We start from the raw sequence: 25,335 nt of genomic DNA, 5'->3' as shown, positions 1-25,335 counted from the left end.
TGCTCTCTGACTTATGAATCTCCTGAACTGAATCCTGGCTTGTGAATCTCCTAGAGTCAATCCTGGTTGAGGCTCCTAGCTTATATATGGTCTCTTAAAGGTGTGAATCTTGTAGAACTCTAATAAGTACTAAATACATCTAGAGAACTGTTAAGCACCCTGCTAAACAACCATTGTCTCTATCAATTCCACTGACTTAGCACCTTGTAAGAAGTCTAACAGCAAATGCCATCCATATTCAGAGAGAGATCTGAATGCAGATCAAAGTATACTATTTTCACCATTTTTTTTCTTTATATTGTTCTTTCTTTCTCATGGTTTTCTTCGTTTGTGATGATTTTTCTCCCCCAATATAACTCATATGGAAATATATAAAAAAGAATGTATGTATATAAATATATATATATATAGCCTAATTTTTAAAAATTAGGCCTTTTCAATTAACATCATCAAAAGACCTTTAAAATTGTATATATACACATATGCATGTATGTGTAACAGATATATTATTGTTGTTCAGTCATTTTTCACTTGTGTATGATTTTTTTATGACCCCATTTGGGTTTTCTTTGCAAAGATACTATAGTGGTTTGCCAATTCTTTTTTTAGCTCATGGCCACAGATGAAGAAATAAGGCAAGTGGGGTTAAGTGACTTGTCCGGGGTCATACAGCTAGTAAGTATCTAAGGCCAGAGTGAAATCAGGAAGAAGAGTCTTCTTGACCTTAGCCCTGGCACTCTATCCATACAGACAGGCAGACAGATAGATAGATTAGTTCTATAGGTTTTCAATCTAACTAGAGAGTACATTCTCAAGAACAGAAATTCAATTCCCACTTGGTTTTTCTTGTGTAAATTCTTTTGAGTTTTAGAGGATTTCATTAAGGAGACTCTACCATGTTTTAAAAAACTAACACAATATCATTTTCAAATGGGAGCATTTGGAAAACCTTATCATAAATAAGGAATCCATTTTCTATTTCGTTTCTCTTTGGATCTGTGAGAGCAGGAAATATCTTTGCCAAGTATAACTCTCCTTTTTTAAAATGTCTTGCTTAATATAAATGATCATTAGATCATCAAATCAATCAATAAATAAGCATTTATTAAGTGCCTATTATGTTCTAAGTTTTGTGCCAAACACTGTAATTATAAGACATAAAAAAGACAATTCTTGCCTTCACTGAGTTTACATTCTATCAAAGAAACAATACTAATAATAAGGACATACATAATAAATACAAATAAATCTAAGATATTTGGGAAGGCAGAGATGAAACCAACAGTTGGAGGGATCAAGAAAGTTTCATGTAGAAGATAATATTCACATCTGTTCCCTTTTTTCTTCTCACACAACAATTATCTTATTGCAGTTCATCAATTCTCCCTTACATTATTCCAATGGCTTTCTAAGGGGTTTTACTCAAACTTCTCCTAACTTCATTCTATCTTCCATACAGCTGTCAAAATGAATTTCCTTAACTGCAGATCTGACTATGTCACTTCTTTATTCAATGAACACCCATGGATGGCATTAACTAGAAACTCCTCTATTTAGCTTTTTAAAAACCCTGTACAACTTTGGTCCCACTTTATCTTTATAGTGCCTATCCATTCATCTTCCTTTCCTCCTTCCTTCCTTCTTTCTTTTCTTCCTTCCTTCCTTCTTTCTTTTCTTCCTTCCTTCCTTCCTTCCTTCCTTCCTTCCTTCCTTCCTTCCTTCCTTCCTTCCTTCCTTCTTTCCTTTCTTCCTTCCTTCCTTCCTTCCTTCCTTCTTTTTTTCCTTCCTTCCTTCCTTCCTTCCTTCCTTCCTTCCTTCCTTCCTTCCTTCATTTTCTTTCTTTCCTTCTTTGTCACAATCTGTGGTATAGCCAAACTAACCTCTTCCTTACACATAAAGGAATCTCTGTGATTTTGCACTGATGGTTCATCAAACCTTGAATGTACAGCCTCTCATCTCGACTTTTTCAAATCTCTCTTCCTTCAACACAAATACAATCTTACATATGAAACTTTTCCTAATACATCCAACAATGATAATTACCACAAAGTATCTTGTATTTAATTACTTTATATTTATTCTTTTTATGTTTATTCTCTATGTACTTAAATACATACTTCTTTACCCCACAAAAATGTATGAAACTTGTTATTTTTTGTATGTATTTTTTATGTTTGTATTCTAGCATACTACCTAGTAATAATAGGAACTTAAGAAATATTTGTTGTTGATTGATTGCATCCAGTCTTAAAGAAAGGAAAAAAAATTAATGAGACAGAAGTGAAAAGGAAATACATTCTAAATATGAATATGGGTACTGCCAAGGCAAGAGATGGGTAAAAATAGAGAGGTCAGTTTGGTTGAATTATAGACTTTGGGAAGGGGAAGTTTATACATCAAGTTTGAAAGGATAGTCTGGAAGTTAGCCATCAAAGTCGTTAAAAGACAGAAGGGATTCTAGCTTAAAGATAATGGAGTCATTGTATTTTGTTCAATAGAAAATTGACCTGGTGCTTTTGTAAAAGACAAATTGGAGCATGCACTGACTTGAGGCAGGAGGTGATTTTGGAGGCCATTGAACAATCTAAGTAAGAACTGATTAGGGCTTGAATGAAGTTAGAAGAATTGTCCCTTCTCTTCCTATCTTCTCTTCTCTTTCCTAGTCATTCAAATAAATGATCCTTTATAAACTGATTCCCCATAAAACATAATCCCAAAGTCCTTTGCCATCCTAGTTTCCTTAGGATATTCTTCAATTTTTGTGCTTCTTTAGTTACATGGGCCAATGGAAAGAACCCCAGACTTGCAGTCAGAAAAACCTAATAAATGCAGATAAAGTATTTCTTATCTGATCCTGGGAAAACCACTTAATCTTTCTACCTCAGTTTCTCCAAGTGTAAAATATAGTTAATAAGTGCAACTACCTCCAGGATTATTGTAAAGATCAAATGGGGATAATGTTTGTAAAGCATTTTGACAGCCTTAAAGTATCATGTAAACACCAGCTACTGTTAGTTATTATAAATATTCTTGGACTATTCTAACAAAGCAAAGTCCCACAGGATAGAAATCTGCACCCTCTTTCATTGAACTTTGACACTTCTTGAAACATGTACCACAATATGGAATGAGAAGGGGTGGAAAATAATATGTCAGAAAGTCAGAATAGACCTACATCTTACACCCCATACCAAAATAAGGTCAAAATGAGAACAGGATTTGGGCATAAAAGGGTGATACTATAAGAAAACTAGGAGAGCAAGGGATAATTTATCTATCAGATCTTTGGAGAAGAGAGGAATTAATGACCAAAGCACTAGAAAACATTATGAAAGGAAAAATGGACAACTTAGATTACATTAAATTAAAAAGGTTTTCCACAAACAAAATCAACAGAAACATGATTAAAAAGGAAGTACAAAGCTGGAAAAAAAAAGTTTTACATTCAGTGTTTCTGAATGTAATTTCTAAATATATTTTTCATTTCTAAAATATATAAAGAACTGTGTCAAATTTTATAAGAATACAAGTCATTACCCAATTGATAAATGCTCAAAGGATATGAACAATTTTCCATTGATGAAATTAAAGTCATTTACATCATATGAAAAAATGCTCCAAATCACTGTTGATTAGAGAAATATCAATTAAAAGAACTCTAAGGTACTACTTCACATCTTTCAGATTGGCTAAGATGACAGGAAAAGCTAAAGATGAATATTGGAGGGGATATGGTGAAGTTGTGAAATGATCCAATCTATTCTGGAGAGTAATCTGGAATTATGCCCAAAAGGTTATAAAACTGGGCATAACTTTTGACTCAGCAGTGCCACAACTGAGTCTATATAGCCCAAAGAAATCATAAAGAAGGGAAAAGGACCCACATGGGCAAAAATATTTGTAGCAATTATTTTTGTGGTAGTCAAGAATTGGAAAATGAGTTGATGTCCATCAATTGGGAAATGACTGAACAAGTTGTGATATATGAAGGTAATGGAATATTATTGTTCTATAAAAAATGATGGGCATGCTGATTTTAGAAAGGCCTGGAAAGATTTATATGAATTGATACTGAGCAAAACAAGCAGAAGCAGGAATACATTGTACATAATAACAGCAAGAATGTACAATGATCAACTATGAGAAACTTGCTTCTTCTCTGTGATTCAATGATCCAAAGCAATCCCAATAGACTTTGGCTAACAAATGCCACCTGCATCCAGAAAAAGAAGTACAGAGATTAAATGTAAATCAATACAAGCTATGTTCATTTCCTTTTACTTTTTTTTCCTCTCCATCATTCATGGTTTTTCCCTTTTGTCCTGATTTTTATCTCCCAGAATGATTCATAAAGCAATGTCTATTAAAAAAAAGAATAAACAAACATATAAATGCGAAGAGGAGGGAAAACCACTCACTAGTATGGTAAGAATCAGATCAAAATGTAATTAGGAAATATTTAATTAAAAATAATGAAACATAGTTTTAATATGTTTTGTAAGTCACTACACACCTGCAAGGATCTTTTTGAACAGTTCAGTGGCCCCTGGTATTATCTGAGTTTAATTCCCACTAGAGCAATGAGAAATGGTCATTTGTCCAAGTTCACATAGTCATTATGTGACTAAGGTGAGACTCGAACCCAAGCCTTCCTGACTCCAAGACCAGCTTTATATTCATTATGCTATATTGTCTTTTCCAGAAGCCAGGGAGAAGTTAAAAAAAAGTATTGAAAATGATAATTACTGATATTTATATGATATGCTATAGTCACAAAAATATTTAGTTTACCTTGTATCATTTGATCCTATCATTAACACGGTGAGGTAAGTAGTACCAATATTCATAGAATAATTAATAGATAATCACAGAATATCAAATCTGAAAAGTCACTTAGCTGTTATTTACTCTAACTATATTCATAGACTGAGACAGCTAAAATTGCTTATGTAGCTAGTACATAGCAGAATCAGGATTCATTTTCTGATTCCAAGAAATGTTGTCTTTCTATTATATCTATTTTACAGGTGAGGAAACTGAAGATCATGAATATTATAGTTATTATAGCTAGCTAACATTTATGTAACACAAAGTTTTGCAAAGCATTTTCTAAATATTGCCTAATTTTAATCTTACAACCTTGGAAAGCAGGGCCTATAGTTATCTCCATTTTATTGATGGGGAAACTAAAGCAGATGGAAAGTTAGTGTCTGAGTGCTGAGGTACAGTTTGAACTCAGGTCTCACAACAGAGAATTAACAAAGATCAGAATAGAAACATCAGTCTTCTGAATGAAAATTCTTACATTATATCACAGAAACTGGTCAGAAAGGATGTACATGGTCAATTGCTTTCAAATGCTGATTCATAGATTTAGAGTTGCCTTCAATATTATTATTACTGTTACTATTAATTATCATTTGAGTCATGTTTTAATGCTGGAAATGCAAAAATAAATGGAACAAACCTTGATCCTTTTTTTAGGGTCAGTCCTTCCGGATAGATTGCAAAAATAAGAAAACAAATTCTTGGCTACCAACCTCCAGGATAGTGAATAAATAGTTATTTCCAGAGTTGGCTAAATGGTTTCATGAATGCAATTGATCTTCAAAATTATATATAGTGCTAAGTCTCCTGTATCATCCATTCCTTTCCTTTGAGTGGCATAGCAAATATGGAAGGCTAATTTTAAAAAGGGTGGAAAGGAAGCACGGAAGGAAGGGAAAAAAAGAAAGTGGGAAGGAAGAAAGGAAGGAAGACACTTCCAGCAGATAGAATAAGCTTTGCGTTTCAGTTTAGTGCAATTTCCATAAGCTAGAAACAAATCTCTTTATCATTCTGTGATTTATTTTCTCCATCCATAAAACTGATACCTATTTCCTGTCTCCTTCCCAAGAGTAGTCATAAAAAGATAATTTACAAACTCTTATTTGAGTTAAAAGCATATTGACAAAAGAAAAACGAGTTTCTTTTAATTCTTCAGGTAAATGTCAAATAAAGTTGGAGCGTATGACAGCAGGTAACCAAATGTGCAATATTTCCTGTAACTTCTAGTTGCTGTTAGATTAATCAGAAATGAGCATTAGGTTCATGGAATTTGCCTAGCTGGAACTAGAAATCAAATAGCCTATACAAAAATGGTCAATTCCCAGCCCTTGTTTTTATTTCTTGGGCTTTCGTCATTATCTGTATATATGTATGTATCTATGGATGGTGATGGTGATGATGATGTTGATGATGATGATGAACTTGCCTTACATCCTCTCACAAAGTCAGGGTAACTATTGTACCAAAGGCATAACAGGAGGTTGAGGATTTTGTTTTAAGCTGAAAATCAAAATAGGGCAAAGTAATTTGTGTAGCAATGGCTACTTGTCAAGAATAACTGTCATTAAAATTTCCATAAGCTCCAGTGAAATTGATGTTGTGGGAAAGACTTCGGGAGGGTCTATTACAAAGCACAGTGAATTTCTTCCGGATTTTCCCAGCCAAGTTTGGAAAATCTTAAAAGATCTTTTCTCCCCCTTGGGCTCTTCCTCTGCCCAGAGGCCAAAGGTCTATCTCTATTCATCCCCAACTATTCAACATTTGAATCTAGGAGCATATGTCAGCTAAGGCTGAATTCTTTCCTTTGGTCAGAATATCACCTTAAAACGCAGCCAGGAGCAGAGAAGACGAAAATAATAATAATAATAACAAAAAGAGAAGGAAACTAGCAAGAATCATTCACTCTTAGCCCCTCTGATAAAACTGAACAGAAGAATTGGTCTGGCGTCATTGTTCCAGTTTCTCTCAATTTTGCAGGGTCTGATTTGCATTAGAAACCTCTGCATTCAATAAACAAAAATTGGGATAATAATGACCGAATCGCTGTTGGAAACACAAACCAAACTCGAGCAATGAGCCCTTTGCGCTAGCTTAATTGAAGATTTTACTGAAGGAGCTCTCACTTTGGTCAGGAGGCACATTGGGCTTTTAATTTTACTAGCCTCACTTATTCAAAACAAAAGGACCACGACGTGTGAGTGTGTGTGTGTGTGTGTGTGTGTGTGTGTGAATGTCAGATCTGTCACACAACGGACTACAGCCTTCTTCGTGCATTCTTCACATTGCAAGCCCATCAACAAAAGAAGGAAGAAGATCTGAAGGGAATGAGTGGTTTTTGCGGGCTAGGCGATGGAGAATTTCTCTACATAAACAAGAAGGTTTGGATTGGAAGTCGGCTAAGAAAAAAAAAATGTTAGAGCTGACCACAAGGTTGTAAATCCACAGACTGGAAGGAGGAAAAGAGAAACATTGCAAGCGACTGAAGTGTGTGTGGCTGCAATGTTTGTGGGTTAGATGAGAAACAAGCGCTGAGTGAATCAGGGAGGGGAGGGGGGCGGGGGGTGGCTGGTGTGATTTGTTTGGTGATCAGAGCCAATAGAAAGCCTAGACTGTGATAATATACCCATGCAGTGACTGAGAGGAGTCAGAGCTAAGACTCCGGTGCTCCTTTTCACATCTGCAGCCGGAGACAGCCGGAGACCGTGCGAAGCAAGGCACGATCTCCCATTTCCAGCTCACTTAGCCAGTGTTCTATCTTATGGGCATCTGCTGCAGCCTGGCTAAGGCAGAACTGAACCCGGCAGCAGGAGATCAAACTTAGGCGCCCCTTTGGACTATATCATCCCCACAGGAGGGAGAGCGAGCGAGAAGGGAACTGAGCAGAGAGCTCCAACAGCATTGCAGGTACGGAGCTCGTCACACTCATCTGGCATGAACGATGGTTTCTCCCTCGCACATTTTCTATAGGTTTGGCTGGGATCTTGACTTTGCCTTTCCTTAACTTTTCACAACAGAACACATAGAAGAGCTTTCTCACTTCATTGAGTCTTTATTTTTTGCTATTGCTAGCCATCTATTGGATTTTCAGGCTGTGTGAATTATAGACCTGCCAACTTGGCAGTGTCTTCTTCATTCCCAATAAAAATCAAGGGTTATGCTGTCGTGAGACCTTTTCTTTTTTCTTTTTTTTTTCTTGGGGGGGGAACATGCGCATAATAATGTCCTAGATTTTAATTATGTATAACCGGAAAGCTAAACGTTGTCTGACTTTTGTAAAACAACCTTTTATTATTCCCTGTGATTTTATTATGTCAAGTTACTATCAGACCTACGTAAACCTCCTGACCTAATCAGGGAAGTGGAATGACTTTTGCCTGGTTTTGAACTGAACATGATGTGTTAAGATGCATTAACTTTATACATATAATGTTCTCCTTTTGTTAAAGCAATTCATAACATTTAAAAAGAAAAACATTATTTTCCCACTCTCTTCCTGTGCACTTGATTTTATATTTAACATATGAGCTTAAGATAGATTTTCATCCTATATTTCTACATAGGAAGTTCTCTAATTATATTTATGAGTTGAGGATTTGAATTTCTGATTAATATAATACTGACAAAACATGCCAAGGATGAGTTTGATTTGGTACCAACATGAGAAGAATCTTTAGCTTTTGATGTTGATATGGAGATCTTAAAAAGAAAAGAAGAAAGCATTGGTAATTTACTGACGACTAAATTATTTTTCAGTATTTTGAACCAGGTGACTATATAATTGGATTTCTCAGGTCAAAATGAACCATTCTTGATGATTCCAGCCTTTCTCAGCCAAAGGCAGAACAAGCTGAATGAAAGCTCAGTTAAAAGCCTGCTTTGAATGCTTTGAATGACTCTCAAGTACACGTGCTCCGCTGCTTTGAATCTGTAGAAAGAGTGGCTCCTGCAATGGGAAAAAAATACCAGATTAGGTAGGACTGACTCCACAGTCTCGCAGAGAATGGCTCCTGCAGCAGGTGCAGCAGCAAGTCAAATGCGTTCTCCAAGGCCTAATTAGCACTTTGCCTAGTAGACCCATCCAGACCCCTACATGTTTAATTCACTGCAAATTTCCCATCTGTTTATAGCTTCCACCAGTGCTTGATTCAGGTGTCATCCCCATTCAGTACCACTTTCCTGTCTAAGGATGACAAGCAAGACATGTCAGTGATATTTGTTCCATCTGCTTTTGCACATTCACAATGGAGAATTTGTATTGTTACCTTGACCTAGATTCTTTAGACTAAGGCTTCTCTTATTTATGCAGGGAAACTCTGGTTTAGCTATTATGTAAATTGCCTGAAAGCTGTTCCCATTCTCCTCCATTATTCACAACAAAGTATGATTTGCTGTAGAATCTTACTGAATTCCTCCCAAAAGATATTTTGTGGGGGAAGAGGGGAGAAAGGAATGGATTGGCAGTAAGTAAATCCTCTTGGGGTGGGGTATCAATCAATATCTTGTCTATTATTTTGCTTTTTATACATTATAAGGATTTTTTTTAAGAAACCTTAGTGGTAAGAGGGCAGCTGGCGATGCAAATTAATAGCTAAGACCCAGTCTTATACTATCAACTGAATCTAATGGACACTTTTTTTTTTATTTTAGTATACTTTTAATCTAAGTAGTTTATGTACAGTAAATTCATATTATAACAGGTCATGGATTACTAGCAATGTTACGGAGTTGGAAGGTGTTCAGGGCTCTACACAGAGGGCGTAATTGAATGTTAGTCTTCTCTAACAAATACTGTATGCTTTTCTTTTGTAATTTGTGTACCCCAAGCTAGCCTGGGTAACTTTGAATAAATCACTTTATCTTTTTACAGTATCATTTTACTCATTTGTAAAGTAAGAATTATAAGATCATTTATTTAAAGGTGAAAGGGATTATCAGGGCCAACCTCCTCACCTAGGATCACACAGCTAGTAAGAATCTAAAGCAGGGGATTGGACTAGTTTATTTAAAGGACCTTTTTTGGAGCCCTAAAATCCTTTGTTGTTTTGTATTATTTGAACAGTTCTCCATTGGAATAGATAATTCACAGAGCTGACTACAGTTCTGTTTCATGGCCAGTCACAGCTTAAGCTTATGGCTTCCTTGAATTGCTAGTGAGGTAAAGTTTAAACAATGTACACTCCTTCAAATCTGTTATAAAATAAACACTTCCTCCCTCACTTTCTCCCACTGGAACAAAGAAAGAGTGTTAGCTTCTCAATCTTAGCTTGGTGTTCTTATTGATATGAATAGAACTGACAAACCTGGTCAAGGACAGAGTTATTCCAGATAATTATGGAGTTTGGGGTACGTGTTCGGATAAGGTTGGAACTTCCAATGTGTTACATTCAGGAAAACTATTTCATATTCATTTTCTTCTTGATAAGGGCATTTAAAAATTGAATTTGTTGGTACTGTATTAAAAGTCGTGATTTATTGCCTTGGTCAGGATAGATTTTTTTTTTTAAATGTGTCTGTGACAGGAGGAGAAAAAAGGGAACCTTAAAATCATATTTATCAGAGACAGTTTATATGATTATAAATTGTCTAGGATTACCTTCTTTATTCCATCACTTTTGGTAACTGAGCTTACTTTTTTTGCACTCATTGTCTGAATCTGTTAAATGGGCTCACTTGCCCTCTCACTCCCACTCACTAGAGACTATGAATAAATTGGGGGAGGGGGATGGGGAAGAGAAGAGGAACAAATCTTTATATAGTTCCTTGTGCTGGACACTGTGCCAAGTACCTTACAAATACTATCTTGCTTTATTCTTACAATAACCCTGAGACATGGGTGCTGTTATGATTCCTCTTTTTACAGTTGAGGAAATTAAGTAGAAAGAGACAGAAGTAGCTTGCTCAGGATCACACAGTAAGTGTCTGAGGTCAGATATGAACTTAAAGTCTTCTTGACTCGAGATTCCTTGCTCTTGTTCACTGATCCTAACTGCATGTTACCATTCCTACTAAATTAAATGTTAAATCATCCTAATGTTCTTAAATGGCATTGAGGCCATGGAAAGCACTCTACTCAATCACAGTACTCTAGGTTCTGTATGCACTCTTCGAGTTATTTTTAGCTCCCATGGTTCATTTTGTAAAGTGCTACGTTTGTGTTGTATGAATTTTCCTTTCTATGCTAGATATCTTGGATACTTTGAATATTTGTGGAATTTCAACCGTATAATAAACCAAATCCTATTGGGCAGGGACCATTGATTGGCATTTGGCCAATCAATATCATTCAGAAAGCATACTTTACTTCATCACTTGTTTGAAGAGCAATGTTCCATATCCATTTATGGATGGAGACATATTCACAGAGGGATATTTCTTAAAAGATGTCCACTTATTCATGGCATGACTTCCCTACTCTCAAAGCAAGAGGTAAAAGGATTGCTGAGTATGTAAAACAAAACAAATAAAAAATCATCACCTGCAAGGACGATCACATTGGAAGATTACTTGAGACATTGGAAGTGGGAAAGTTTTATTGAAATACCCATCATGCGCAGGTGGGAAATTAAATAAATATCCCTTGATTATGACGACACCTACACATAAAGACCAGGAGAGGGCAGTCTTCCAACTCTCAAAAGTGCGTACCTTTCTAGTTGGCCATTGAGAGTAGAGGAAGAGTTCTGTTTCCAACCAATCTGAATTTTTCTGTCCTGTTAAATGTACCCCTGTTTCTCCTTAATGTCAAGTGCAGTTAAGTTTCTTTTATATACCCAAATGGTATTAGCCTTGTCTGCCAGAAAAAATGAAAGTGAGAGACACTAAAAATAGAGCTAGCTTTACTTATGCTTTGTATATACTCAGTTTTGGTCTCTCCTAGTTGCTTTGTTGTTTGTTTTCTTCATATCCTTTTAATGGGGAAATTAAGAAAGAAAGAAGCAATGAAGAGGAGAAAGAGAAGAAAAGTCTTAAACTTACCATTCATTGGTGGTTGGTGGTTTCAGCCATCATGGACCAATGTCATTTCTGGCACCAGACCAATGCAAATGTATATTTTTGCAGAAAACATGCTGATGGTGTTCTCGTTCTTCTGGTAGCCATCAGTACTTTGGATAGTCTGCTAGTTTTGTTATATTGAGTTTGCAATAATCAATCAGAAGCAAGTTTGTGACAGAAATTTTAGGAATCTTAGGCATATGTTCACAAGCATATGAATAGTAGAGAGTTAATAGATGGCCAATCTTAATATTAGAGAAGAAAAGCTATGTGAATTTCTTAAGCTTCTCATAATTCAACTGATTTGCTTTCTTTTTTGCCTTCACATTTTTGGATCATAAGCCATAAGCCAGAGTTAAATAAGAAATATCAGGATTGAAATGTAGGGTAATTGTCATGAATGTTCATGACATTATGTTGCTCCATTCAGTAAGCTTTTTCTGATAGGTTAGCCCTAAGGCGTGAAAATATCGCTCTTTCCCCTTTCATTATTGCTAGATCAGGTAGGCTCCTATAGTGAGGAATTCCAAAATGTCAGATAAGAAGACTTTAAAAAATCTTATAATCCCATAAAGAATCTAGTGGAAAGAGTTTTTCCTGACCCAAAAGAGAGAGCTAAAAGGATTTATAAAATAGTATAATAGAAGAGAAACCCCAGAAGTTTATGGGGATGTGAATTCTGAGAGGGCTGGAATGCTCTGGACCCTTTTGAAGTTGCCAACACTAAGAATATTGTAATCTTTGTTTTTTGCCCTTATGTTATTAGGAGCTGTGTATTTGCATGTGAGTATATGTGTGTGCACACGTGTGCTCGAATCAACACAGATTACTTTTTTGGGACTAAAATAAGGTTTCAGGGTGTGTAGAAGGAAAGGGAATGTAACATGCTTCTCTTTGTGACAAGATTGCTCTCCCCTTCCCTTCGCCTCCAATTTAATATTTGACAAAAAAAAAAAAAAAAACTGTTGACCTGAGTGCTTTGATGAATGTTATTATCCTACATCACCAAAAGATAAAGGATAATGCAATAACAATATACAACATGATATTTAGGTAAGAGAATGGCAAATAAAAATTTTCGATTACTAGGACGAACTGAAGACATAATGGTGAACATATAAGACCCTGCAACTCTCTTCCCATTTTTAGTAATTAGAATAGCCCTTCACTAATTGTCTTTCAGAGATAGAAATACCAATTAACTTCTCGTTTTTTCAGTTTTATTTTTTAATCAAAACATTTAATTCTTAAAAATTAATTCTTTGAAAGAGTTCACCCAACTGAGAGGAGGGAAAGAATAAATAAGATAACAATGTTCTGGCCAATTCCATAACTTTCAGCAGAAAACAAATTTGGTGGTACAGAATACTATAAAAACACTCCTGTATAAAGACTTTAAGAGAATTACAAACAAAGAAAAGACAGTCACTTATGGAAAAATTCTCTTGGAAAACAATTTTTGAAGGACATGACACCTAGAATACAAATACTCCTGAATATGACATTCATGTTATGGATTAACAGCAGTGCCAAACTAAAATCCCCATCTCTTATAATTTATTTAAACAGTGGGAAAGAGAAAAGAAAAAAATACTGATCTGGAGAACACTTAAATAGCTCATGTGAAATGTGAAGTTGACTTTGTCTTGTACAAACATTGTCTGCATTAAAAATATTGTTCAACCTGGCGCTAGGACTGAAACTCCAAAGGGCTGGGAGGAACCTAATCTTATCATCCAAGGAAAGTTAGCTGCCTTTCACTTTTTTTTTTTTTTTTTTTTTTTTTTTGCAATTATAACACTGACCCTGGGTAATCCATTATATTTTCTCATTATAACAGGAGCATTTTAAGGAAGGTAGGGAGTCAGATATTTTGCTTGAAGGCTCATAAAAATTTGGCAGCCCTGCTATGATATTTCCTTTCAGATTCTTTTGCTCTGAATCTCTTAGCTGATTATAGTGCAGTGGTTTCCTTTTATGATACATTTTATGATTCAGAAGTGACCCAGATTAATACTGCTACAATATGAAAGGTATGTAAATTTGAGTATTGGCAATTTCCTTGAATGATGGTTTCTTGCAAGTTACCAATCCCCACAAAGCTCCAATATACTTAGTTTTATGTAGCCTTTAAACTTTACAAAATGTTTTAAATGTTTTCTCAATGTATCCTTGCAAAACTCTCTGAGGTAGGTTATTCAAGTATTATCCTCATTTTGTAGATGAGGGATAAGGAAACTGAGTCTCAGGAGACCTGACTTAGGTTATACAAATAGAAAATTGCAGAATTAGAACTTGGATCCCTGAAGTCTTGGAGTTTTCAGGCCTAGATCCAAAGCTATTTATTAAGGCCATATCATAGCATCCCAGGCTGTAAATATTTTTGATACTGTTGTTCCCATAAGACCCCATGGAGTTGATATTGGTAGCCTTTCACAGAATGAGAGAGTAAGTTACAGTTCCCCTACGTAGGAATTAATTTGTGTATGTGTTTTTTGAATGCCCAATCTGAGAAAGGTACTGTATTCATCATATACCTAAGTTTCAAAGAAGAAAAAGGAGGTTTAAAAAAAAGAAAAACAGAAAAAAACATGCTGTTTCATGCATAGTCAGAAAACTACTGAAATACCATGTTTTCCAAAAAAGATCTAAAAAGTGGAAAAGGCATAAAATATATGAAACCAGGGAATCTGGGTGTTAATCTTGGCTTTTCCTCTTATTCATAGAGGCACAGATTTAAAGTTGGAGGAGAACTTAGAGGTCACCTAGTTCATACCCACTCCCCTCATTTTTACACATAGAGAAACTGAAGACCAATAAGATTAAGTGACTTGTCTAAGGATTAGGTAGGTTCTTACTTCAAGCTGAGGTCCCTTTATTCTAAATCCAGTGTTTCTTCTACTGCAATCATGAACCTGGATTTAAAATTAGGTAAATTCTTTGTGCCTCAGTTTCCCTATCTATAAAATGAAGGTAATGAACTAGGCCAGAAATGTCAACTACCTGAATGATAAATTAAACTGGAACCAAATTAAAATGTAATTTGGAAATATTTAGTAAAATAAATACAACTACAATAGAGCATATATAAAGTTAACATTTTATTTTCTTCTTTAGTTTGTGGCCTGTAGTAATCTTTGGGTACAGTTTACTATTTCTATTTGAGTTTGATGCCTTTGGACTAGAAAGTCCTTTGTAGTTTTAAATCCTTTAACCTGTTCTTCAGTACTGGCCTAGACTAGGTAAAGGTGTAAATTACATCCAAGAGGGGAGCTCCCAAGCGTAAAGAAGCTTAACATTCATACAAGTCAGAGATTAGAGCCCAATGGTAAGACCCAGTTTCAGAGATAGTCCTAGAGAGAATGCTAAGTGTATTCTTTTTTGCAAAGACCATAAAGAATGTGGTTTCTTTAACAGTCAGGTAAGGCTTGCATACCTGTCTAAAACAGTGGACAAAAGGTATCAGGAATGACTTAAATAGCAGAGAACACTCAGCTATATGGTTGATTTACATAAAACTGTCTTATGCTTTATTACATCTGATAATGAATGGTTCATATTTATATAGTATTTTTGTTTGCTTGTTGGCTTGTTTGCTTATTGTCTTCCCCAACAGAGTGTGAGGTTTTTAAGGGATCTTTGCCTTTCTTTGTATTTATCCCCTGTGCTTAGCACTATGCCTGGCATGTAATAGACATTTAAAATGTTTGGTTTTTGACTGACTGCATTTCATCTGGGTATAAATTGGATTTAAATGAGACAGAGTAGTCTGAAATAGGCAACCTCAATTTCTCTTCCCCACTTATCAGAGTCCAGGAGGATTGGCTATGGCTCTGGATACAGTGGATGACCTTGACATTTTGGGTATCTGACCAAGCTCCTGCTTCCCTAGAATTTATAGCAAATAACCTGAAACAAAATGTTCAGATCTACCTAGTCTGCCAGAGTAGTTTTCACCTGCTTGGGGTGGACACTTCCCTAACTCAATAACTGGTTTAGTCCATCTCCCTAAATGTTTTACTGGAGGATGGCTGCTACACATTCATAGCTTCTTAGATCCCCAAATGAGAACAGGTTGCAGGTGAATGAACAGTCTTGAACAGGGCTCAGCAGCCTTCACCCCAGGGGCACTAGTCCTTCTTTGAACAACACTAGCATAGCTAGTAAGTGGCCAGGATGAGAGACAGAACCCTGCCTTTTGACCATAGTGCAGTGGTCTCTAGTGTTATTTCACCAATATGTTTGCATGTGCCCAGTTCCCAGCCCCTTTCTCCACCGATAACTAATGTTTTAACTTCTGTCAGTCTTTCCCTCATTCCAATCCATCCTCTCTGCAGCTGCCAAAGTGATATTCAATTACCCTGCTCAAGAAGCTCTATTGGTGTCTCATTACTCTTAAGATAAAATAAAAATAATAATAGTAGTAGCTAACACTTATTATTGAGCCACAGACTTTGCAAAAGTAATTTATGTAATATTATCTTCTTGGGTCCTCACAGTAATTCAAGTAAGTCAAGTGGATGCAACTATTATCCTCATTTAACAGATGAGGAAACTGAGACCCATAGAGGTTGTGACCTGCCCTGACTTCAGGTGTTCTTTTCACTAGGATGCTTAGTCTACGAACTTCTCCATTTTGGCACAAAAGCCCTTCACAATCTATCTCTAATCTATATATATATTTGCTTTTTTTTAGATTACCATTCATTATCCATTCATACACTCCATATTTCAACTGAACTCTCATCTTTGACATTCCCTGTTCCATCTTTTGATTCTGTGCCTATGTTTAGGCTGTTCTGCAGATCTAGAATGCTGTCCCCTCTCACTTCTACTTCACAACTTAACTAAGAAGCCCCTTCACAAGCAAGGAATTTCTTCATATTTCTAGTTGTTAAGTGTTTTTCCCCCAGCCTTATCCTCAGAAAGTACTTCTGTCCCTTACTATTCTATTCTTCCCTCAGTAGAGACTGAACTCTTTGAGACCAAGAACCATTTTATTTTTACTTATATCTCTAATTCCTAGTACCGTGCTTGGCTTAACACATGCTTATTGAAACAAACTGAATTGAGTATAGTTGCATTATCACAACAAGATCCAGAAAGAGTGGAGTTTCCCATGTTAACCTTGTCTTCTGAAACCACAGAATCTTTCTTTTTATCAATCCATAAGCATATTTTAAACATTTTTGTAACTTGAGGAGCCTGATATATTCTGCAAATGAATCTCTCAGTTCATCTGAAGTTGTGGAAATGCTTCTAATGGGCTAAGTCTCATTTAGCCTTTGAAACAATATAACTAGATCAAAATCCATTTATATGGAAAATCTAGAACATTGTGTTGATTGAATTTTCATTTACATTGATAGGTTGATCTGGGGAAGGAAAAATTAAATCCACTTAGAATATTCTAATACTAAGTTGTGACTCTTAAGATCAAAACCATTTTCTTGTTTACTCTACTCTAAAGATTTCAAATATTTTACATGCACTCTAACCTCTTGAGAGACAAAATGCTAATGCAATGCTAACATATTTGAAATAGTTTTAGATAAAGATGCTTTGAACTTAAATATAACACAAGAGAATAGAGCTTTCAGATAGCCTCCACCAGACATGTCCCTCATGATATTCCTGCGAATCATTTGGCCCAGGTAATAGTTAGAGGCTTTTTGATACAAAAAGTACTTATATTTATTTTGACTTCTGCTTGACCCCTAAGCATCTGGATAAAGCAATCATCTCAATGAGAAAATCAATGTGTTAATAAAAAAATTTAGTCAAAATTTCAATAACATAACTACAATTTTTTTTAATTTAAAAGGCATAGCTGTATTCAATCTGCATGCATGAAACTTCTACAACCTGTCTGCTAGTGGTCAGTCTATTCTGGAAGACACCTTCAACCCAGAGATGGAGAGCTTCCAAACTCCTGAATTGAATTTCATTGAATTTTTTGAGAGATCTAATTTTTAGAAAGTTGTCCATTAAGTCTAAGTATGCTTCTTTTCCTCTTCCACATAGTAGCTATTTAAATATTTAAAGGCAGCTATTGGGTTCCCTTTACATCTTCTCTTCTTCAGGCTAAACTTTTGCTGCTCCTTCAATATGGGGCTTTAATCTGGAGTTCCTCCAGCTCACCATTGTCTTTTTTATATTGAATTGACCACAACTGAACATAATACTGCAGGTGTGGTCTGACTAGGAAAAAATATAATGGGACTCTATACTCTTAATTCAGGAAACTCTGCTTCTCTCAATGCAGCCCAGATTTACATTAGTACCTTTGGATGCATTGGCTACATATTCACATGGTTGAGTCACATAGTGAATCAGTAACCCAGGAAACGCTTTAAAATTTTAAATTACATAAGTACATTGGTAGTGACTCTTGTCTGTATCAAGTAAATAATAGACCTGGATCAATATCTAAAAACTATATAAAGTGCTGAATGATCATATCTGTTTGTGTGCATACTTTACCAAATTATAAATGCCTAAAAGTAACATAGTTCTGAAGTACTAAAATTTAACTTTGTAGTACTGAACTTAACTGTTTTTTTTTTGGGGGGGAGAGAAGGATTATTCAAACATAAAGAACCCTAAATAACTGACATCACCTTTCTGCACATGAAGAGGTTTTGGTGATACTTCACAGTTTTAGGACAAACTGTGAACAACGTGAACAATGCATAAACCAATTAAAGTTTAAACTATATGAAAGCTGGGAGTCCTTCATTTCCATTTAAAGAAATTGTCAACACAGGAAACCACAGTGCTTGTATATTGTAGATGATTTAAAAATATCTATTAGGAACCAAGTTGAAATGTAAAAAACAAAGCATACTTTATATATGGGAAAAAAACTTTTAGTAACTTTATAAGTCTCTTTGTCTTCCTTTCCTGGGTTACTGGGTCCCATTCAGTGTTTTTTGGCAAGATCTAGAAGAATTCATCTAATCTAGGTGAGAAGCCAGGGAATCACTAAAGGGGATCTAAAGAGGTGATGTCAGGATTGGTTTTGTTTATATTTGCTTCTCTGCAAGTGACCACAATTGTTTTTTAATAAAATATGAGACAAAGTTCTTAGCTGTGGTATTAGGGGAGGAGAAGCCACGGGGAGTTTGAAGAGGAATGAAAAGCTTTGGAAAAGTGGCTTTGGTAAGAGGAATAGTGAATTGACCAGGAAATTGTAAAAGGATTGTTGCAATGAGGGTTCAGTTGAGATTATGCAACTTAAATTTGTAGTGGATCCAGTCAGCAAAGTTTTGTATTTTTATTCTAGTTTATCCAACAGTACAAAAGTAGAAAGCAAGACTAAAGGTGATGGAGAATAATTCAAGGTTGAAGGCAAGATTAATGATAGAATAAAAGAACAAGGGAATAGATATCTAAAGACAATGTAAACTTGAGCTGGTTTACCAAGGGATCAAGATGGAAAAGGAAAGAAAATATATCTAATACAGGGATGATGACCTGGGAAAGAACTGAGAAATTAAATGTCACAAGGGAACAGAGAACATTAATAGGGGTTGTAAGGCAGAGAGCCAGGTAGAATGCAGCCTAGGATATTTAAATAAGGGACTTTCAAAATTATGAATATTAGAGAAGATTATTACTGGGTGGTGGCAAGATCAAGGATATGAGCATCTTTTTGTAGCTCAGGTAATATAGCATAGTAGATCACAGGAAATTAGTAAATTGAAGAACTGAGAAATTCAGATGTTTAAGGAAAGTATCAATATGTAGAGTGAAACCTTTTAGTATTATAGTAGGAGTTGAGGAGGGGAGAAAAACTGAAGAAGCACAGAATATATTGAGGGGAAAAAAGGAGAGTGTTAGTTGACAACCATTACTAGAATCTCAATTTGATGATAAATGCGGATTTCATGAATCTTAAAAGGAAAGAAGTTACTGAGTAGTTCTAGTATAGGGAGGGACTGGAAGTGGAATTGGGGGAAAAGGAGTATTCAGATTCCCTGGTCATGACCAGCTAATTGGAGTTATGAATAAAAGTATTACCAATACTGAAAAATGGTCAAGAAAATTGGATAATTAAGAGAAAACCAGATTTCGGTAAATGTGAGATAGAAGGAACAAGAAAGGGAAAGATTTAAGATGAAATCAGATTTATTGTCTATTGAATTCCTTGGTGCACAAGGGAAGGTCTGGGAAGCTTTAAACTGAGGAGCTTCTCTGAAACAGATGGCAATGAGGTATGTGTCATTGGGGCTGGGGAATAGAGTCTGAACAATAAGGTTCAGAATCAGTAGGATGGGTGTGGTATGATGAGGTGAGGGTATGTTAATCATTGAGAAATAAGTTCTTCCTTATCAGGGTAGAGTTAATCTATGATATCATGTAGCAGTTTGTAGCTAGAAAAGGTGACAGACATGGGCAAAGCCACTGGTTTAGATGTGGAACTATAGGTGTCCTGAGGGTGAGTAGAATAGATAACTGATCCAGAGGAGTTAAGATGCTCCCCTCCTTTCTTGGCAGGATTAGGTGAAGCAGCTTTATTAGGCATCTACACACATCAGGATTTGTGTCAGATGCTGGAGATATTCTTTTCTTTTCTTTCTTTTTAAATCAGACCTATAATTTCACTGGTATAGGGAACTACTAATAAAGAAACTGATTACTAGTGGTGATCAGTACTTTTTCTATAGTCTATAGTCTCAGATGAAGAAAAACAAACACTTCCCCACCCCTAGAAGAATTCATATTCTTAGGGGGAATTATAGGGGAAAATAATTAGGGGAAAATAATGTATATTTAGAAATTAAAATTAAATGTATATAAAATGATTTATGGAAAGAGGGCACAAGTAGGATAGAGTTGGAGAGGTAGAATGGTAGAATTGAGATGGGAGGTTATAAGAGAGCAATGAACAACATAGAATTAAGTACCCTAAGAATTTTTTTTTATTTTTATGTTGATTTGCAATATTTTCCTCATGATTTTCCTGATAAAATACAACATAAAACTCAAGAGGATAATATTCTGGCTATCTTCCCTATGTAAGTGTATAAAAGATATTCAAGGAAACAAGAATTGATTTTCTTAGAAGATTCTGATTTTCCCTTTCATTCTCTCTCCCTTCCTTGTACCTGGCTTGTCACCTGGAACGTGGCATTTGTTAGTGGTAGATTATCCGAATTGTAAAGCAACCTCTGGGCTACTTTCTCACTTAGCTTGTTACAGCATTTACTATCATTGTTATGAATAGGGAACATCTGAACAATACAGACATTTGTAGCCGATTGTTCTTTCTGGAAGTAATTTTTGCAGATAAGCCAAGAAGAGACATATAACTCTTCTGGATGAGTATTGTGTTTGTAAAGTATATGTATAAAAGTGTGTACCTCAGCGAAGTAAAAACTTTGTCTGAAAGCTCCCATCCTGCTGACCTATTTTTAGAATTCTGAGATTCTATTTAGAATAATGAGTCTGTTCCCTTATTGTCTATGTGACCCAAAGTAATTATTTTAATCAATTTGTGCCTTAGTTTCCTCAATTCTAAGGGAAGGTGAACTAGAAAAGAGACTTCTAGGTCAAGCTTATAGTTTTTTTGATTTCTAGAATCCCTAACAACTCTAAATCCTATAATCCATCTCAAAGATTTATTTTTCTTTCCACTGAATTTCCATGGAAATTATTTTTTTTTTTTTACCATTAACATGGTCTTAATGTAAACTGCTTTTTGTTCCATACATATTATATGCATTATCTCCCTAAATAATTATGTTTTACCTATGGCGGACACCCATTTATTTGTTGGATGAATAAATAACAACTCTATTTTAAGACTGTGGGAAGGGCATGGTACACAGAATGCTAAACACTGGCAAAAATTAGGGTACTAATCTCAGTTCTTATATTGATGTGATGGTTGTTCTTGGAATCAAGAAGATGGATGTTCATTTTCTAATCATGTCTAACTCTTTGGGTCCCCATTTGGGATTTTCGTGGCAGAGATATTGGATTGGTTTTGCCATTTCTTTCTCCAACTCAATTTACAGATGAGGAAACTGAGACAAACATGATTGAGTGACTTGCTCAGGATCACATAGCGAGGAGGTGTCTGAGGCCAGATTTAAGCTCATGAAGATGTATCTTCCTGATGTTCTATACACTGAGCTATCCCTGAGTCATGAAGTCATGGTTTCAAAATGCAACTATTCTTAGCTGTTATATAATCTCTCTGAGACTCGATTTCCTTATTTGTAAAATGAGATTGAACGTTTTTTGAAGGCCCTTCCATTTCTAAATTCATGATGCTGCAAATCATTCTAAGCTTCAGTTGTCACCCCTACAAAAAAAAGAGGGAAGTTGATTTAGTTGATTGACAAAGTATTTTCCAATTCTCCTTTTAACTATGTTTCACTTGTGTGAAAATATTATGAGATACGCATGATAGTGATAGATTGGGAAATAGAAAAGGAGCAGAAGATAAATATTTAAACCATTTTCTTAAGGTAACATACAGAATTGTATAAGATGAGTCTCTTTATTCTCAGTTGGGTATCTTCCATTACACTTGTCTGGCTTATAAGAGAGCAAACAAAATGAAGTCAAAATGAAAGTCCCTTGAGTATGTGCACATCTAGACAAGTAGGTTGCACAAAACTAATGCCCTAATTTTTTTCTATTCATTCTGACTTTAGTATTTGTTGTTTTCACCAATTTCTACCAAGCAAAGGTCAGACCCATTTAAATCCATGAATAGAAATTAAGCCTGTGTTTGGACTATTTGGTGGTTGTTCTCTTTCTCAGTTCTCATATTCAGTGATAAACCTGGTAAATCATACATCTTATCCTGTACTCCTACTTACTGCTATGATTCAAGTGGAAGAATAGAACAAGTATTTATTAAGTACCTACTGTGTGCCAGACACTGCACTAAATGCTTTACAAATATTATCTCATTTGATCTTCTCAAGTTTCAAGCTAAGTACTACTGTTACAGCATTTATAGTTGAGCATCTGAGGCAAATAGGTGAAGTGACTTGACCAGGATCATACAGCTAGTAAGAGCCTGAAGTCAAATGGGAATTCAGGTTTTTGAAATAATATGTATTTCTACTTCCACTTTTCTTCTTTCAACTCAATTATATATTGCTTATATTTTAGTGAAATGTGGCTAAAATGGCAGAATTTTAGAACAAGAAATTGTCTGAGAATATATGAGCTTGCCCCTGATTTTTTTTTAATTTTATTTTTATGAGGCATTTGAGGTTAAATGTTTTGCCTAGGGTCCCACAGCCAAGAAGTATTAAGTATCTGAGACCTGATTTAAACTCAGGTCCTCCTGACTTCTAGCTGCCCCCTCTACCCCCTTATTTTTCAAGATGAGGAAATAGGTACTTAAATATTAAGAAGCTTGTTCAAGGACACACTAATTTAGTAACAGAATCAGGTAAGACTAGAAACCATATCTTTTGATTTTTAGTCCAATCTCACTCCCCTCCCCCCATTAGATCAGACTCCCTAAGCACCAGTGTCTGGTGTCTCTAGCAACTTATAATACATCTCCCTGTGATGACCACGTATTTTAAAATCAGCCGGAGTCAGGAATTCAAGTTAAGGGAAAAATCTTCAATCTTTATTCTTTGTGGATGTGAAGGGGGATCAGAGGTGAAGAGGGATTGGAGGTGAAGGGGAATAGCTATAGCAATGTGAGCAGCTGCAACAAGAAGCCAGCCAGCAGTCTCTCCCCGCCTCTCTTCTTGTCCCTCTGCCTCCACCCACCAAAATCGTCATTTCCTATACAATACATTAGGACTTACACAAAGAGTGGGCGGGGGGCATTCTTTCTCCAAGCATAGATATTAATAGAGTATGGTCCAATTACTATTTAGCCTCACGTGCTTGGGACCTCAGTGCATCAACTCGAACTTCAGCCCATTACATCTCCCTTTCCCAGTTTTGAGGCCCGTCATTTCCAATTTTCTGGGCCATGGCCATGGTTATAATTTCTATCAATTGTTGCTATTGTTAATTGCTTCAATCAATCAATCAACCATATGATACACAAAGTGATGGGAATCAAAGATGACATGGCCCCTCTATCAAGGTGCACATACTTTAATTAAAGAGAAAAGGAAATGGGAGATGTACATGTGTAGCAAGAAATTGATATAAATAAAAGCTATATTGGAAAAGAGAGAAGACATGAGTGGAGACAAGGGGAAAGAGGAAGAAAGTAGCACAGGACTGGCCATTTTCAAAAATACATTTTTAATTCTATCATCTTTCTGTCATGAAATATACAGAATTCTTTTTCATCAATTCTGTGAAATCATGTTAATTATTTCATTAATTAAAGTTCTTAAATCTTTTAAAATAATTTGTTTCTACAATATTGTTGTATAAACTTTTCCTCTGATTCTGCTCACTTCACTCTTCGTCAGTTCATACAAGTCTTCTCAAGTCCATCTGAAACTATCTCTTGTAATTTCTTATAGCATAATTTTATTTTAGTACATTTATATACCATATTTTAGTCATTCTCCAATCAGAGAAAATTGTATTAGTTTATTAATTTTTTTCCATCACAAAAAAAGCTACTATAACTTTTTTAGGGGAAGTTAGTAACATAGTAGATAGAGTGCCAGGCCTGGAGTCAAATTCCTAAACTACTTCTACTTATCAATTGAGAGATGAATCATCTCCACTTTACAGTACAAATAAGGATGGCCTTCTTTATGGAAAAAAATACTCCCCGTTTCTTACTGGGAGCAGAATAGCCTAGTTCCAAGCCATTCTGCAACATGGTATATTGGAAGAAGCACTGGTCTTAGAATCAAAAGAAATGAGTTCTATTTGTTGTTCCATTATTTAAAGTTTTATAACTGGGAAGATTAATTTCTCTGAACCTTATTTTCCACATCTACAAAATAGAGGCACTATTTATTTCAGGGTTATTATGAATTGTTTATGCTAGGGGAAAAAGAATATAATAGGACTATGTAAGTACTTAGTGAAAGTTTGTTAACTGACTTGAAAACACTTATAGGAATGAATGCTGCTTACTCAGGGAGACGCTGTGTTCTACTGATTAAATTGTCTCAGGGATCCTGACATAAGTAAGAGTTAGATAGGGACAGAAAGCCCGGCTGTATGTTTCCAAAGCAGAAAAACTCTATTCCATGGCTATTAGCTAAGGCGTGCTGTTATATATCAGCTGGAGTTTATATGCTACTGATTTTTGGTAGCTGGCTCATGGAAGATAAAACTCCAAACTAATACTAACACCTCATAAAAAGTTCCCTTTATCTCAAGTTAGAGCTGAAAATTCTGATTGTTGCCCTTAGTGTAGCATGAGAGCAGAGTAATTTAAGATTGATGTTTGAATAGTCACCATGTGAATTAGTACGGGGAGAAGGAAAACAATTTTTTGGTGTAAAAATACCTTCTCCCGTCTTGAGGATAATATACACCCACATGTTCCTGGCAGGTGTTTTTGCTATAAATGATTATTCTTGGACTGACACAAAAATCCACTTTCAAAGA

The 25,335-nt window shown here is 35.5% G+C and overlaps 1 protein-coding gene across 1 annotated transcript in view; it reads left to right on the top strand.

Annotated features, from left to right (window-relative positions):
* Window positions 1-7,415: 7,415 nt before the first annotated feature.
* The window catches only part of GREM2 (gremlin 2, DAN family BMP antagonist), a 136,663-nt gene continuing 118,743 nt past the window's right edge, over window positions 7,416-25,335 (top strand). Inside the window, exon 1 of the mRNA XM_003767791.3 lies at window positions 7,416-7,731. The gene's annotated coding sequence lies outside the window, so the exon portion shown is untranslated. The remainder of the gene's footprint in view (window positions 7,732-25,335) is intronic.

The sequence above is a fragment of the Sarcophilus harrisii genome, chromosome 4 (assembly GCF_902635505.1).
Source record: "Sarcophilus harrisii chromosome 4, mSarHar1.11, whole genome shotgun sequence".
Lineage (NCBI taxonomy): Eukaryota > Metazoa > Chordata > Mammalia > Dasyuromorphia > Dasyuridae > Sarcophilus > Sarcophilus harrisii.
This window is presented reverse-complemented; position numbering and strand designations above follow the sequence as displayed.